Raw genomic sequence first — 14,936 nt, 5'->3', positions numbered from 1 at the left:
ATTGTAGACCGTTTAGCCTGACATCGGTGGTGGGCAAAATGCTGGAATCAATTATTAAAGATGTCATAGCAGCGCATTTGGAAAACAGTGACAGGATCGGTCCAAGTCAGCATGGATTTATGAAAGGGAAATCATGCTTGACATATCTTCTAGAGTTTTTTGAGGATGTAACTTGTAGAGTGGAAAAGGGAGAACCAGTGGATGTGGTGTATTTTGGACTTTCAAAAGGATTTTGACAAGGCCCATACAAGAGATTAGTGTGCAAAATTAAGGCACATGGTATTGGAGGTAATGTATTGACATGGATAGAGATCTGGTTGGCAGACAGGAAGCAAAGAGTGGGAATAAACGGGTCCATTTCAGAATGGCAGGCAGTGACTAGTGGGGTGCCACAGGGTTCAGTTCTGGGACCCCAGCTATTTACAATATACGTTAATGATTTAGATGAAGGAATTGAATTTAATACCTCCAAGTTTGCAGATGACTAAGCTGGGTGGCAGTGCAAGCTGCGAGGAGGATGCTCGGAGGCTGCAGGGGGACTTGGACAGGTTAGGTGAATGGGAAAATGCATGGCAGATGCAGTATAGTGTAGATAAGTATAAGGTTATCCACTTTGGTGTAAAAAAAAAAGGCAGAATATTATCTGAATGGTGACAGATTAGTAAAAGGGGAGGTGTAACGAGCCCTGGGTGTCATGGTACATCAGTCATTGAAGGTAGGCATGCAGGTAAAGCAGCCAGTCAAGAAAGCAAATGGCATGCTGGCCTTCATAGTGAGGGGATTTGAGTATAGGAGTAGGGAGCTCTTACTGCAGTTGTACAGTGCCTTGGTGAGACCACACCTTGAGTATTGTGTGCAGTTTTGGTCTCCTAATCTGAGGAATGACATTCTTGCCATTGAGGGAGTGCAGCGAAGGTTCACCAGACTTATTCCTGGGATGGCAGCACTGACATATGAAGAAAGACTGGATCGACTAGGCTTATATTCACTGGAATTTAGAAGAATGAGAGGGGATCTCACAGAAACATATAAAATTCTGATGGGATTGGACAGGTTCGATGCAGAAAGAATGTTCCCGATGTTGGGGAAGTCCAGAACCAGGGGTCACAGCCGAAGGATAAGGGGTAAGCCATTTAGGACCGAGATGAGGAGAAACTTCTTCACTCAGAGAGTGGTGAACCTGTGGAATTCTCTACCACAGAAATTTGTTGAGGCCAGTTTATTAGATATATTCAAAAGGGAGTTAGATGTGGCCCTTATGGCTAAAGGGATCAAGGGGTATGGAGAAAAAGCAGGAAAGGGGTAATGAGGTAAATGGTCAGCCATGGTGTTATTGAATGGCGGTGCAGGCTCGAAGGGCCGAATGGCCTGCTCCTGCACCTAATTTCTATGTTTCTATGTTACACAGATGCGGTAGCAGAAGGACTGGGGTGGTAAAAGGATGCTATACACGGTGATGTGACATCATCGCCGGTGCCGCGGAGCGGGACGCTACGGGTTACCACCACCGTTAAACTCCCGCTGAATTTAGCGGGAGTCATTAATGGCGCTCCACCCGAGCGAAAAGTCATTTGCGCGGGAGGTGCAAACGGCCCAAATTTCTAGGCCTAAACCCTTAACCTTGACCCCAACTCCTAATCTTAAACCCCTAACCTTAACTACTAACCCGAACCCGTAAATGACACGTTGTTATTAACACGATGCAGGGCTGGCTGCGCTGTCAATAGCCATTGTGTGCGTAATATTGCATTTTCCATCTGTTTCCCCAGCTCCATGGCTGGTCTGGTTCCTTCCCCAAATCTTTGCTGCAGTATACCTTTGTTCTTCTTTTATAATAATAATACGTGACATTGTGTGGGGTAAAAACATGAGGAGGATGAAATATTGACATCGTACGACAGGTAAAGATGGCAAGATTTGGATTTGCGATTAAGATTTGGGTTGTTTGAATCTAAAATGGCTGGAACAGATACATCGAGCTACTATATTTACATTATTGTGACTGTCTCCCTGCTCCGCCAGAACCTCCTGCGGCACTTGTTGAAATATTTTGCCATACGTTGTAGTTGCTGCAGAGACTATTGCATCTGTTAAGGGAAAGGTTGATAAATATTTGAAGCAGAGAATGACACATGCCAATAGGGAGGGAGCAGGGCAGTGGGATTAGCTTCAGATTGCTCCAATAAAGACCCAGCATAGACTTGATGGATCAAATGGCCTCCTTCGTTCTGCAATTCCTTGGTCCTTTGTGAGGTCAGGTAACTGTCTGGTGTGAAACACCCACTGTATGGAGTACACCACGTGCCCCCGACAACCTCTGACCTCCCAGTGCAGTCTTTGGCTGCCTGAGGAAAAGAGTGTTCGAAGACCAGGCCCTCAAATCTGCTACCGAGCTCATGGTCGACAGGGCTCCACTAATACTCGTATTCTGTATGGTTCAGAGGCATGGACCAGGTACAGTAGACACCTCAAATCGCTGGAGAAATACCACGAACGATGACTGCGCAAGATCCTGCAAATCGCTTGGAGGACAGACGCACCAACATTCGCGTCCTCAACCAGGCTAACATCCCCAGCATTGAAGCACTGACCACACTTCATCAGCTCCGCTGGGCAGGCCACATTGTTCGCATGCCTGACACAAGACTCCCAAAGCGAGCGCTCTACTCAGAACTCCTTCATGGCAAACGAGCCAAAGGTGGGCAGAGGAAACGTTTCAAGGACACCCTCAAAGACTCCTTGATAAAATGCAACATCCCCACCGACGCCTGGGAGTCCCTGTCCAAAGACTGCCCTAAGTCAAGGAAGTGCATCCGGGAGTGCGCTGAGCACCTCGAGTCTCATCGCCGAGAGCATGCAGAAAACAAGCGCAGGCAGAAGAAGTGTGCGGCAAACCAGTCCCGCCCACCCTTTCCCTTAATGACTGTCTGTCCCACCTGTGACAGGGACTGTGGTTCTCGTATTGGCCTGTTCAATCACCTAAGAACTTATTTTTAGAGTGGAAGCAAGTCTTCCTCGATTCCGAGGGACTGCCTATGATGATGATGATAACTCCTGGAGTAACCTCTCTTCATCTTCTAAAAAGGTCATCGAAATGTGCACTGTATGCCAGACTCACACTGTCGCAAACACAAAAATACTGCTTCCTCAACGTTGCTCTTTAGTTCCACTGTGGAATCTTGCCAGCTCACTTCCTGCATTGCAGAAGCACCTGCTTTAATTGTGTGTTGTAAATGCACAAATGTGTGAAGTACCACATCACTGTGATTGCCTTTTAACAAAGGTTTAAGAAGCAAAACTAACTGACCCACATAATCGTGTTACACAAGGTGGAGTTTTGGGGGAAGCAGTAAAAGCAGGGAAGTGTTGCATGAACTTAGGGGCGGATTAACACATAGGCTAATAAGGCTGAAGCCTTTGGCCCTCATAGTTTTTAGGCCCTCGACTTTAGGCCCTAATTCTTATATCATTAACCCTAAATCTTTGTCACAAGGTTGGTTAAGCAATATCATATCTAACTGCATAATTATATCTTCAGAGGTGCAAAATATTGCCTCCTTATGGCTCAAAGTATGTATAAGATTCTGTGACAATCTTGAAATATGTATAAATATCCAAAAAAAAAATCACCTGGAGAGTTATGTACATAAGATAAACGCATAAATAATATAAAGTTTTGAAAATTGTGAATACTTACGAAAGGATGAAGAATTTTCATTTATCTTTTGAAAGTTGAAATGTTAAAGTCAAAAGTATTTAATAGAGTATGTATGTCCTCATAGATACCCCTATATATATTCCTCATAGATACCCCGAGATATCCCTCATAGATACCCCGAAATATCCTACTCGATAATACTAGGGGTAAAACAGGAATATTCCAAATTAAGTCTGAAAGACTATATTGGAATTATGTATTTGTTTTTTGGGACAGAGACCTTTGGTGTCCTGGCAAATTGTTCACATAATATATCAAGCTTCCAAGTCAGTGAAGGTATCAGACGCTTATGTCAGAAATATCCAGATGACCTCTAAGTAGATTTTATTAAAGAATTTCTCCAATTTGTTGAATTTTCAACGTTCTCAAAAAAAAAGGAAAAGAGGATGAGAATAGGTCTATTTGGATGTACCATGTCATCATTGAATCCAATGTGATGGAATGTTTCCCAAATGTAGAAACTGCATTATGGCTGTATTTGTCATTAATGGTCACTAATTGTAGTGGAGAACGTTCCACCTCTCTTCTCAAAAGGATAAAGCATTTCTTACAATCCACCATGAATCAGGAGCATCTCACTGATTTGTCTCTTTTGAGCATTGAGAGTGAAATTGTCAGGTCTTTAAATGTTGATGATATTATTCATGACATTGCCACAGCTAAGGCCAGGAAGAAACCAGTCTTTGTTTGAATTGTATGCTGTTTTTTAATGTACATAGATTTGACTTTTGTTAGTTGTTAAATTTGGATAAATATACAATTATATGTGTTTGATGATTTTATGAATTATACGCAATATATAGTACATATATAGGCCCTTCCCTCCTATTGGCCATAGGCCCCTCACAGCCTTAATCCGGCACTGCATGAACTTCATGGGAGGATTCAGGAAAGAGTAAGTTTAAAAGCAGCAAGAGAAATGTCAAAGCTCTGGAGCAGAGTAGAGATCTGGGTAAAAATTAGCAGAGTGGGTCAGAAAAGTAACAAAGGTAATAAGGCATCAGTAACTCAGGTAACATCAGGGATAAATGGAAATAAGGCAAAGCTAAAGGCACTGTACCAGAATGCACGAAGCATTCGCAACAAAATAGATGAATAGCGCAGATAGAGGTGAATAGGTTTGATCTAATAGCCAATACGGAGACGTGGTTGCAAAGTGGCCAAGTTTGGGAACTAAATATTCCAAGATACTTAACTTTTAGAAGAAATAGGCAAAATGGAAAAGAAGGAGGAGTAACATAGAAACATAGAAACATAGAAAATAGGTGCAGGAGTAGGCCATTCGGCCCTTTGAGCCTGCACTACCATTCAATAAGATCATGGCTGATCATTCACCTCAGCACCCCTTTCCTGCTTTCTCTCCATTCCCCTTGATCCTTTAGCAGTCAAGGCCATATCTAACTCCCTCTTGAATATATCTAACAAACTGGCATCAACAACTCTCTGTGGAAGAAATTCCACAGGTTAACAACTCTCTGAGTGAAGAAGTTTCTTCTCATCTCAGTCTAAATGGCTTACCCCTTATCCTTCAACTGTGCCCCCTGGTTCGGGACTTCCCCAACATTAGGAACATTCTTCCTGCATCTAACCTGTCCAATCCCATCAGAATGTTATATGTTTCTATGAGAACCCCTCTCATTCTTTTAAACTCCAGTAAATACAGGCCCAGTCGATCCAGTCTCTCCTCATATGTCAGTCCTGCCATCCCAGGAATCAGTCTGGTGAACCTTCGCTGCACTTCCTCAATAGCAAGAACGTCCTTCCTCAGATTAGGAGACCAAAACTGAATACAATATTCCAGGTGAGGCCTCACCAAGGCCCTGTACAGCTGCAGCAAGACCTCCCTGCTCCTATGCTCAAATCCCCTAGCTATGAAGGCCAACATGCCATTTGCCTTCTTCACCGCCTGCTGCACCTGCATGCCAACCTTCAATGACTGATGTACCATGACACCCAGGTCTCGTTGCACCTCCCCTTTTCCTAATCTGCCACCATTCAGATAATATTCTGCCTTCATGTTTTTACCACGAAAATGGATAACCTCACATTTATCCACATTAAACTGCATCTGCCATGTATTTGCCCACTCACCTAACCTGTCCAAGTCACCCTGCAACCTCTTAGCATCCTCGTCACAGCTCACACTGCAATCCAGCCGAGTGTCATCTGCAAACTTTGAGATATTACTCTCAATTCCTTCATCTAAATCATTGATGTATATTGTAAATAGCTGGGGTCCTAGCATTGAGTGCTGTGGCACACCACTAGTCACTGCCTGCCATTCTGAAAAGGACCCGTTTATCCTGACCCACTGCTTCCTGTCTGCCAACCAGTTTTCTATCCATGTCAATACATTACCCCTTATACCATGTGCTTCAATTTTGCACACCAATCTCTTGTGTGGGACCTTGTCAAAATCTTTTTGAAAGTCCAAATACACCACATCCACTGGTTTCCCCCTTTTCCACTCGACTAGTTACATCCTCAAAAAATTCTAGAAGATATGTCAAGCATGATTTCCCTTTCATAAATCCATGCTGACATGGACCGATCATGTCACTGCTTTGCAAAAACGCTGATATTTCATCTTTAATAATTGATTTCAACATTTCCCCACTACGGATGTCAGGCTAACCGGTCTATAATTCCCCGTTTTCTCTCTCCCTCCTTTTATAAAAAGTGGTGTTACATTAGCTACCCTCCAATCCATAGGAACTGATCCAGAGTCAATAGACTGTTGGAAAATGATCACCAATGCATTCACCATTTTTAGGGCCACTTCCTAAAGTACTCTGGGATGCAGACTATCTGGCCCTGGGGATTTATCGGCCTTCAATCCCATCAATTTCGCTAACACAATTTCTTGACTAATAAGGATTTCCTTCAGTTCCTCCTTCTCGCTAGAACCTCGGTCCTGTACTATTTCCAGAACGTTCTTTGTGTCTTCCTTCGTGAAGACAGAACCAAAGTATTTGTTCAATTGGTCTGCCATTTCTTTGTACCCCATTATAAATTCACCTGACTCTGACTGCAAGGGACCCACGTTTGTCTTCACTAATCTTTTTCTCTTCACATATCTATAGAAGCTTTTGCAGTCAGTTTTTATGTTCCCAGCAAGCTTTCTCTCTTACTCTATTTCCCCCCTCCTAATTAAACCCTTTGTCCTCCCCTGCTGAATTCTACATTTCTCCCAGTCCCTAGGTTTGCTGCTTTTTCTGGCCAATTTATATGCCTCTTCCTTGGATTTAACACTATCCCTAATTTCCCTTGTTAGCCACGGTTGAGCCACCTTCCCCGTTTTATTTTTACTCCAGACAAGAATGTACAATTGTTGAAGTTCATCCATGACATCTTTAAATGCCTGCCATTGCCTATCCACTATCAACTCTTTAAGTATCATTCGCCAGTCTAATCTTTCAAATTCACATCTCACACCATCGAAGTTACCTTTCCTTAAGTTCAGGACACTAGTCTCTGAATTAACTGTGTCACTCTCCATCTTAATAAAGAAATCTATCATATTATGGTCACTCTTCCCCAAGGAGCCTCGCCCAACAAGATTGCTAATTTGTCCTTTCTCGTTGCACATCACCCAGTCTAGGATGGCCAGCTCTCTAGTTGGTTCCTCGACATATCGGTCGAGAAAACCATCCCTAATACACTCCAGGAAATCCTCCTCCACCATACTGCTACCAGTTTGGTTAGCCCAATCTATATGTAGATTAAAGTCGCCTATGATAACTGCTGTACCTTTATTGCACGCATCCCTAATTTCTTGTTTGATGCTGTCCGCAACCTCACTACTACTGTTTGATGGTCTGTACACAACTCCCACTAATGTTTTCTGCCCTTTGGTATTCTGCAGCTCTACCCATACAGATTCTATTTCATCCAAGCTTATGTCCTTCCTTACTATTGCATTAATTTCCTCTTTAACCATCAAAGCTACCCCACCTCCTTTTCCTTTCTGTCTATCCTTCCTGAATGTTGAATATCCCTGGATGTTGAGTTCACAGCCTTGGTCACCCTGGAGCCATGTCTCCGTAATCCCAATTATATCATAATCGTTAATAGCTGCCTGCGCAGTTAATTCTTCCACCTTATTACGAATACTCCTCGTACGGGAGTAAAGAATGGGATAAAGACAGTAGAGAGAATGGATCTTAGCTCTGAAAATCAAGAAATAGAATCAGTTTGGGTGGAGCTAAGAAAAAGCAAGGGGCAGAAAACATTTGTGGGAGCTGTTTATAGGCCCAACTCAATATTTGTAACGTAGGGCAATGATTAAATCAGAAAATTAGAGGAGCATGTAACAAGGGTAATATCATGGTGGAGTTTAATCTACATATAGACTAGGCAAACCAAACTAGCAGTAATAGTGTGGAGGACAAATTCATGGCATAAAAGATAGTTTCCTCGATCAGTATGTTGAGGAACCAAATCGGGAACAGGCTATTTTAGATCTAGTATTGTGCAATGAGAAAAAGTTAATTAATAAGCTCGTAGCAAAGGGGCCACGAGCAAAGATTGACCATAATATGACAGAGTTTTATATTGAGTTTGAAAGTGATTTAATTAAATTCAAAACTAGGATCTTAAATCTAAACAAAGCATAGTACATAGATATGAGGAGTGAGTTTGGCTAAGGTAGATTGGGAAACTACATTAAAAGAGTATGATGGTAAACAAGGAATGGATAGCATTTAAAGAATTAAAACATAATTTACAACAAATATACATTCCTTTAAAGCACAACAACCCCACAGGAAAAGTGATCCAACTGTGGATAATAAAAGAAGTGAAAGATAGTATTAGATCAAAGGACAAGGCTTATAATGTTGCTAAAAAGAGTAGTAAGCCTGAGGATTGGGGGAATGCTAAAATTCAGCAAAGGAGGACGAAAAAACTGTTAAAGAAAGGGAAAATAGAATGTGAGAGTAAACAAGTAAGAGGCATAAAAGCTTCTATAGGTATGGAAAAAGGAAAAGATTAGCAAAAGTAAATGTGGATCCCTTACAGTCTGAGACAGGAAAAATTATAATTGGAAATAAGGAAATGGCAGAGAAATTAAACAAATACTTGGGCCGAGAAATTCGGGTGCACCCAATTTGGGGCGGTAATATGCGCGAGGCGAGAGACTTTGCGCCATGTGCAGAAGTCGCGCTTCTTGCGATAAACTGGGGTTACTGTCCCGCAAAAGAAGTAGAGTGCTAAATGAAGCGCCCCACTTCCTGTCTGGGGCGGTAGCGGGGCGCATGGCTCGGGAGTGTGGCACACGGCTCAGCAGCATTACGCACTGGGCCGCGTAACACTGCCACATAGGAGGGGCTCTTTCCTGAATGAAAGGGAAGGGCCCAAGCTGCACACTCTACATAATCAAACAGGTCCTCCCTGGGCCACCAGAGAGCTGGGGTGCAGCGCGATCAGTCTGACAATCATGCCTAGTGCCGGGCTGAGCGATCGTAGCATGGACCCTGAGTCCAAATTGGCACCGGCCTGGAAAATAAAAGCCGACATTTTTTTCAGCAGCAGCCAGCCACTTCGCCGTTAAATTTCACCCCGCTAGCGGCCAGCTACCCGGGCCGTGTCCCCTGAAGCTGTCGCAGTCATCGCTCGGTGCAGCTTCAGGAGGCGATACCCAACTTAGGGTCTGGGTGGTAATGGAGGATTGTGCACGCCAATAGTGTTACGATCTCCGGGCGCAAGGTATTGGAGCACAATGCAGTAGCACCGCCACTAAATCCCGCCGAATTTAGCGGGAGTCATTAGCGGCACTGCGCCTGGTCACAAAGTTTTTTGCGTCCTGTTAGCACCCCCTAGGTATGATAACAGGAGGCGTGAATTACCCCAATTTCTCCCCACTGTGTCTATCTTCACGGAAGAAGATGCAGAAATCTTCTTGGAAATAGTGGAGTACCAAGCAAGAATGAGGAACTCTATATTATATTATATATGAAAGAAATTAGTATTAGTTAAAAAAATAGAACTGTAGAAATTAATGGGACAGAAAGCCAATAAATCTCCTGGACCTGATGGCCGACATCCTCGGGTTTGGAAAGAGGTGGCGATAGAGATAGTGGATGCATTGGTTGTCATTTTGCAAAACTGCATAAATTCTAGAATGGTTCCTACAGATTGGAAAGTAGGAAATGTAAACCCGATATTTAGAAAGGAGAGAAAGAGAAAACGGAGAACTACAGACCAGTTAGCCTGACATCTGTATTAGGTAAAATGCCAGAATCTATTATAAAGGACGTAGTAACAGGGGACTTGGAAAAGAATAATAGGAGTTAACACAGATTTATGAAAGGGAAATCATATTTGACAAATCTGTTAGAGTTTGTTGAGGTTGTAATTAGCAGAATAAATAAGGGGGAACCAGTGGATTTGGTGTAGTTGGATTTTCAAAAGGCATTCGATAAGGTGCGACACAAGAGGTTATAAAACAAAATTAGGGCTCATGGATTTGGGGGTAATATATTAGCATCGATTGAGGATTGGTTATGGGACAGTATACAGAAAGTAGAAATAAATGGGTCTTTTTCGGATTGGCAGACTGTAACTAGTGGGGTACTGCAAGGATCAGTGCTTGGGCCTCAGCTATTCACAATCTATATCAATGATTTGATGAGGGGACCAAATGTAATATATCCAATTTGCTAGGTGGGAATGTAAGTTGTGAGGAGGATGCAAAGAGACTTCAATGGGATATAGACAGGCTAAGTGAGCGGACAAGAACATTACGAATGGAATATAATGGGCCTAAAATTCCGGCCTTGCCGGGTCTGTACGGAGTGTGCACGGACCCAGCAAGGCCTTGCAAAAGCTGGTTTTCGGGGCGCGATGCACATGCGCCAAAAACTGGCTTTTCCCATCTGTCAAAATTTTCCGAGACAGATCTTCCGAATCCCCGGAGAAGAGAATTCGCTGCGGGAGAGATTGGGCTATTTGCCCAACTCATGCCCAGCAAATGTCCTTCAAAATTTTACACCTGGTAAAAGCAGGTGCATAGCTTACTTTTACCAGCGTAAGAGTTTTAAATCATAATTTTATATTTAAACACTAATTTATATATAAAAAATTGTCCATAAAGTTAAGTTTATTTTTAACTCGAGTAAAACATGAAAAATAATTCAAAAAAAAATATTTTTTCTGCAACATTTAATTACATTTAATTTCAATTAATTTAAATATGTGAGGTGATTTATTTATATATTATGCTGTGTTTCGGTGTTTTAAGGGGTTATTGTCATTGATAGTAATGGGAACTCATACAAACCGAGTAACCATTTTTATCACTGAGAATACTGTATAGTGATTGGTGGTCCAGGACCACATGACTCCAGCTTGTACGTACGTACCTCAAAGACATCTCACCATGCGTGGCGTAGTGAATCTAGGCCTCCGACTGGAATCCTATGTTCCTCCAGGACCACCAGGTACTTTCGTAGATTTTTTTTTTGCGTTCATACGAAGGAAGTTTCAGACCGCAATTTTCCTCCCAATATGGAGAAATGTGAAGTTACCCACTTTGGTAGGAAAATAGAAAAACAGAGTATTTTTTAAATAGTGAGATATTGGGAAATGTTGTTGTTCAGAGGGACTTGGGTATCCTTGTACACGAAGCACTGAAAGTGAATATGTAGGTACAGCAAACAATGAAGAAAGCAAATGGTATATTGGCCATTATTACAAGAGGATTTGAGTAGAAGAGTAAAGACATCTTACTGCAATTATATAGGGCCCTGGTGAGACCACACCTGGGGTACTGTGTACAGTTTTGGTCTCCTTACCTAAGGAAGGATATACTTACCATAGAGGGAGTGCAACAAAAGTTCACCGGACTGATTCCAGGGATGGTGGTTGTCCTGTGAGGAGTGATTGAGTAGACTAGGCCTATATTGTGTAGAATTTAGAAGAATGAGAGGTAATCTCACCTGAAACAAACAAAATTCTTACAGTGCTTGACAGGGTAGATGCAAGAAGGATTTTCCCCTGGCTGGGGAGTCGAGAACCAGGGCTCACAGTCTCACTGAAAGGGATCAGCTATTTAGGACTGAGATGAGGATAAATGTCTTCACTCAGTGGGTGTGAATCTTTGGAATTCTCTACCCGAGAGGGCTGTGGAGGCTCGGTCGTTGAGTATATTCAAGATGGAGATCGACAGATTTTTGGATATTAAGGGAATCAGGGGATATGGGGATAATGCAGGAAAGTGGAGTTAAGTTAGATCAGCCATGATCTTATTGAATGGAGAGCAGGCTTGAGGGGCCGAATGGCCTATTCCTGCTCCTATTTCTTATGTTCTTTTATTCTTATGGTCATGGACCACAAGCTCCTCCACATTAACACCAATTCATCCATTGAATCTAAATAGGTGAATCTAAAGCCTGATGCAAAGTATAACCCAAGAAACTTTGGATTCCCTGTTTATTCCTGATAGATCAATGGTTGTAACAAGCAGACTAACTGGAGACCAGCTCTGCTGCACAGACCGAGCGCGCACACATATTGCAATGTGGGCTGGCCCGTGCTGCCCCTGGGCCCTCACCTCTTCTGGGCCCCAGATTCACGCCTCTCCTGGGCCCCGGTCACTTCCCTCTACAAACTCTTGCTGCTCCTGCTGTGCCTGCCCACACTGCAATCAGTGACCTGGCTTAGCAGCCATCGCCCTCCTGCAGCAGCACGCGCTGCTCCCTGCAGTGGTGTACAGCCGCATGCTGCTCCCTGCAGTGGCCCCGACCTGCTGATGGTCTTGCAGGATGGGACCGCGCTGATTTCTGGGCCAGGCCGCCGCACGCTGCTCCCTCCAATTTAACCCTTGCCACTGGACCAAGACCTAGCTCTGTCAAGCCCCTGTGGTGGCTCGTGTGCAACGTTAAAAAAATCCAAGCACAGGCATCTTCCACCCTTCAGGATGTAAGTCGGGATCTGGAATATTAGGTCCTTCATTGAAACACCTGTGAACTCATCCCTTTTTAGCGTGGAAGCAAGTCATCATCGCTTCGAGGGACTGCCTATGATGATGATGTAACAAGCAAATCACATTTATCAATTGTTAATGTATTTATTTCTGGTCACACTGCCTCCATTTTTATTTCCAGTCTCTGGTGTCCTCAGGTTATGAATCAGCTGTGGAAAGAGGACCGATGAGCTGCCCCAGCTTCTATCAGTGCTGTTTGACGTGGCCACTCACAGCTGTGTCCGAGCAGCCTGAGGACAGCTCTCCATCTGACCTTTTCTCTCCACCAAAATCTAAATCATTCCCCCAAGCAATTCGCTGATCTCGATGGCCACCAGTGTGAACTACATCCTGCCATTTTGTGTCACTGAATGTTGGTGCTCCAATGAGATTTAATCTTTTAAATAAATTTTAATTTTACACATTTCAGATATAACCAATATTTAAGCAGTATTGACTCGGTGCTCTCATATTCAAAATGTTGATTTTCCAGAGGAGGAATACAGTGGAAGATGCCTCCCAAAGCAAGTTCCTTTCACAGACTGATGGCCTGTCGATGTCTTCTTTTATATTTCTTCTGGTTTCACACTGGAAAAGGTAATTGGTTTTTCAGCACTTCCTTTGTTTTCCATCTTTAAATCGCATTTCACTTTCAATGGTTGCACCGGGCTGGCGATCCAATGGGATACATCATGGGTTGTGTATCGCAGGATGAATGATGACCCGATTTAAGAATTTGTATAAACGCAAAGGCTGCCACTCTCTTAATGTGTAGTTGTTGTGGATCACACCCAGCACATGATGGTGAATGCCCAGTATCCTGGCAGCAGTCATGCTGCCTTTATCCTGCTCCAGTCCGCTTTGCCAGCAATCTTCCAGCCACCTCATCGAACCCGAGCGTGGCTCCTTGGAGACAAGGGCGATCCGTTCTTCACCTGGCAGATAACTGCACTTTGTAACTCCACAACTCGTGGCCAGCAATGAGATCCATGCTGCCATGAGAAACCTCATTGAGCAGGCCATCGGGTGCTCAAACAACGGTTCGACTGCCTTGACCGCTCGGGAGTAGCTCTCTTCGGCCTGGGTGGCAGCAGTCTGGGCTGGCTGGCTGACAGGCAACTGCGTGATTGCGATGGAAGTATGAATGCTGTCATCCTGAGAGAGGACTGCAGGTTCTTGATCTACAGAGGCACTGCCACTCTCCCCGGAGCGGCCCCTCAGCATTCTTCGCCAGCTGTTGGAGGACAGAGTGCTGGACTGCTGTAAGCCCCTTTCCACACTCGTAAACCCAGCCACAATGGCAGCAAGCTGAGCCAACCTGGCAGAAGTCTGAGCTTTCACAGCAGCCCTGAGACCTTCGGTCGCTTCCGCTTGTGCTGCAATATCACTCATCACACCTGTCCCATTGAAATCCTCGTCTGAATCCTGTGCAGCAGAACACGTGTGTGACCTCGCCCTCTGCAGAGCTGACACCTGCACTATCCTTGCCCCCTGGCCTGGCTGTAGCCCACTCATGCCCGATGACTCACCACGTGCAGAGCCCACCTCAATACTATCCTCTAGTTCACGCAGTGCTATTTTCTGAGCTGGTGCCTGGGAGTGTCAGATTGAGTGATGCCTCTTTGCTATCCTTTACTTCTTGCTGCTCAGGCTGGGCTGCTGGCAGGTCTTGGGTATCTGAAAGGAGAAAGGCACAAGGGTCGGGTTGTGGTCAGGGGTGGGGGTGGAAAGAAAGATGTGGATGCGTACACCATCAGTCGCTTGTAAGTGAGAAGAGATTGTGGGATGAGGGGGAAGTGTGATGTGAGAAGAAGGATCAGGTATGAGCATACCATCATCATCAATGCTTTTAACCTTGCCGATCACCTCGGCCTCAGTGACGGCCCCTCCAATCATCTCCAGCAGAGTCTCCTCCAGCTGAGTCAGATTCTGCAGCTGTGCCTGTTTGTTCAAGCTCATATAGAAACATAGAAAATAGGTGCAGGAGTAGGCCATTCGGCCCTTCGAGCCTGCCCTGCCATTCATGAGCTCATGGCTGAACTTGCAACTTCAGTACCCCAATCCTGCTTTCTCGCCATATCCCTTGATCCCCCGAGTAGTAAGGACTACATCTAGCTCCTTCTTGAATATATTTGGTGAATTGGCCTCAACAACTTTCTGTGGTAGAGAATTCCACAGTTTCAACACTCTCTGGGTGAAGAAGTTTCTCTTCATCTCGGTCCTAAATGGCTTACCCCTTATCCTTAGACCGTGACC

This window comes from Pristiophorus japonicus, chromosome 13 (assembly GCF_044704955.1).
Source record: "Pristiophorus japonicus isolate sPriJap1 chromosome 13, sPriJap1.hap1, whole genome shotgun sequence".
Lineage (NCBI taxonomy): Eukaryota > Metazoa > Chordata > Chondrichthyes > Pristiophoridae > Pristiophorus > Pristiophorus japonicus.
Note: the sequence above shows the minus strand (reverse complement) of the source record.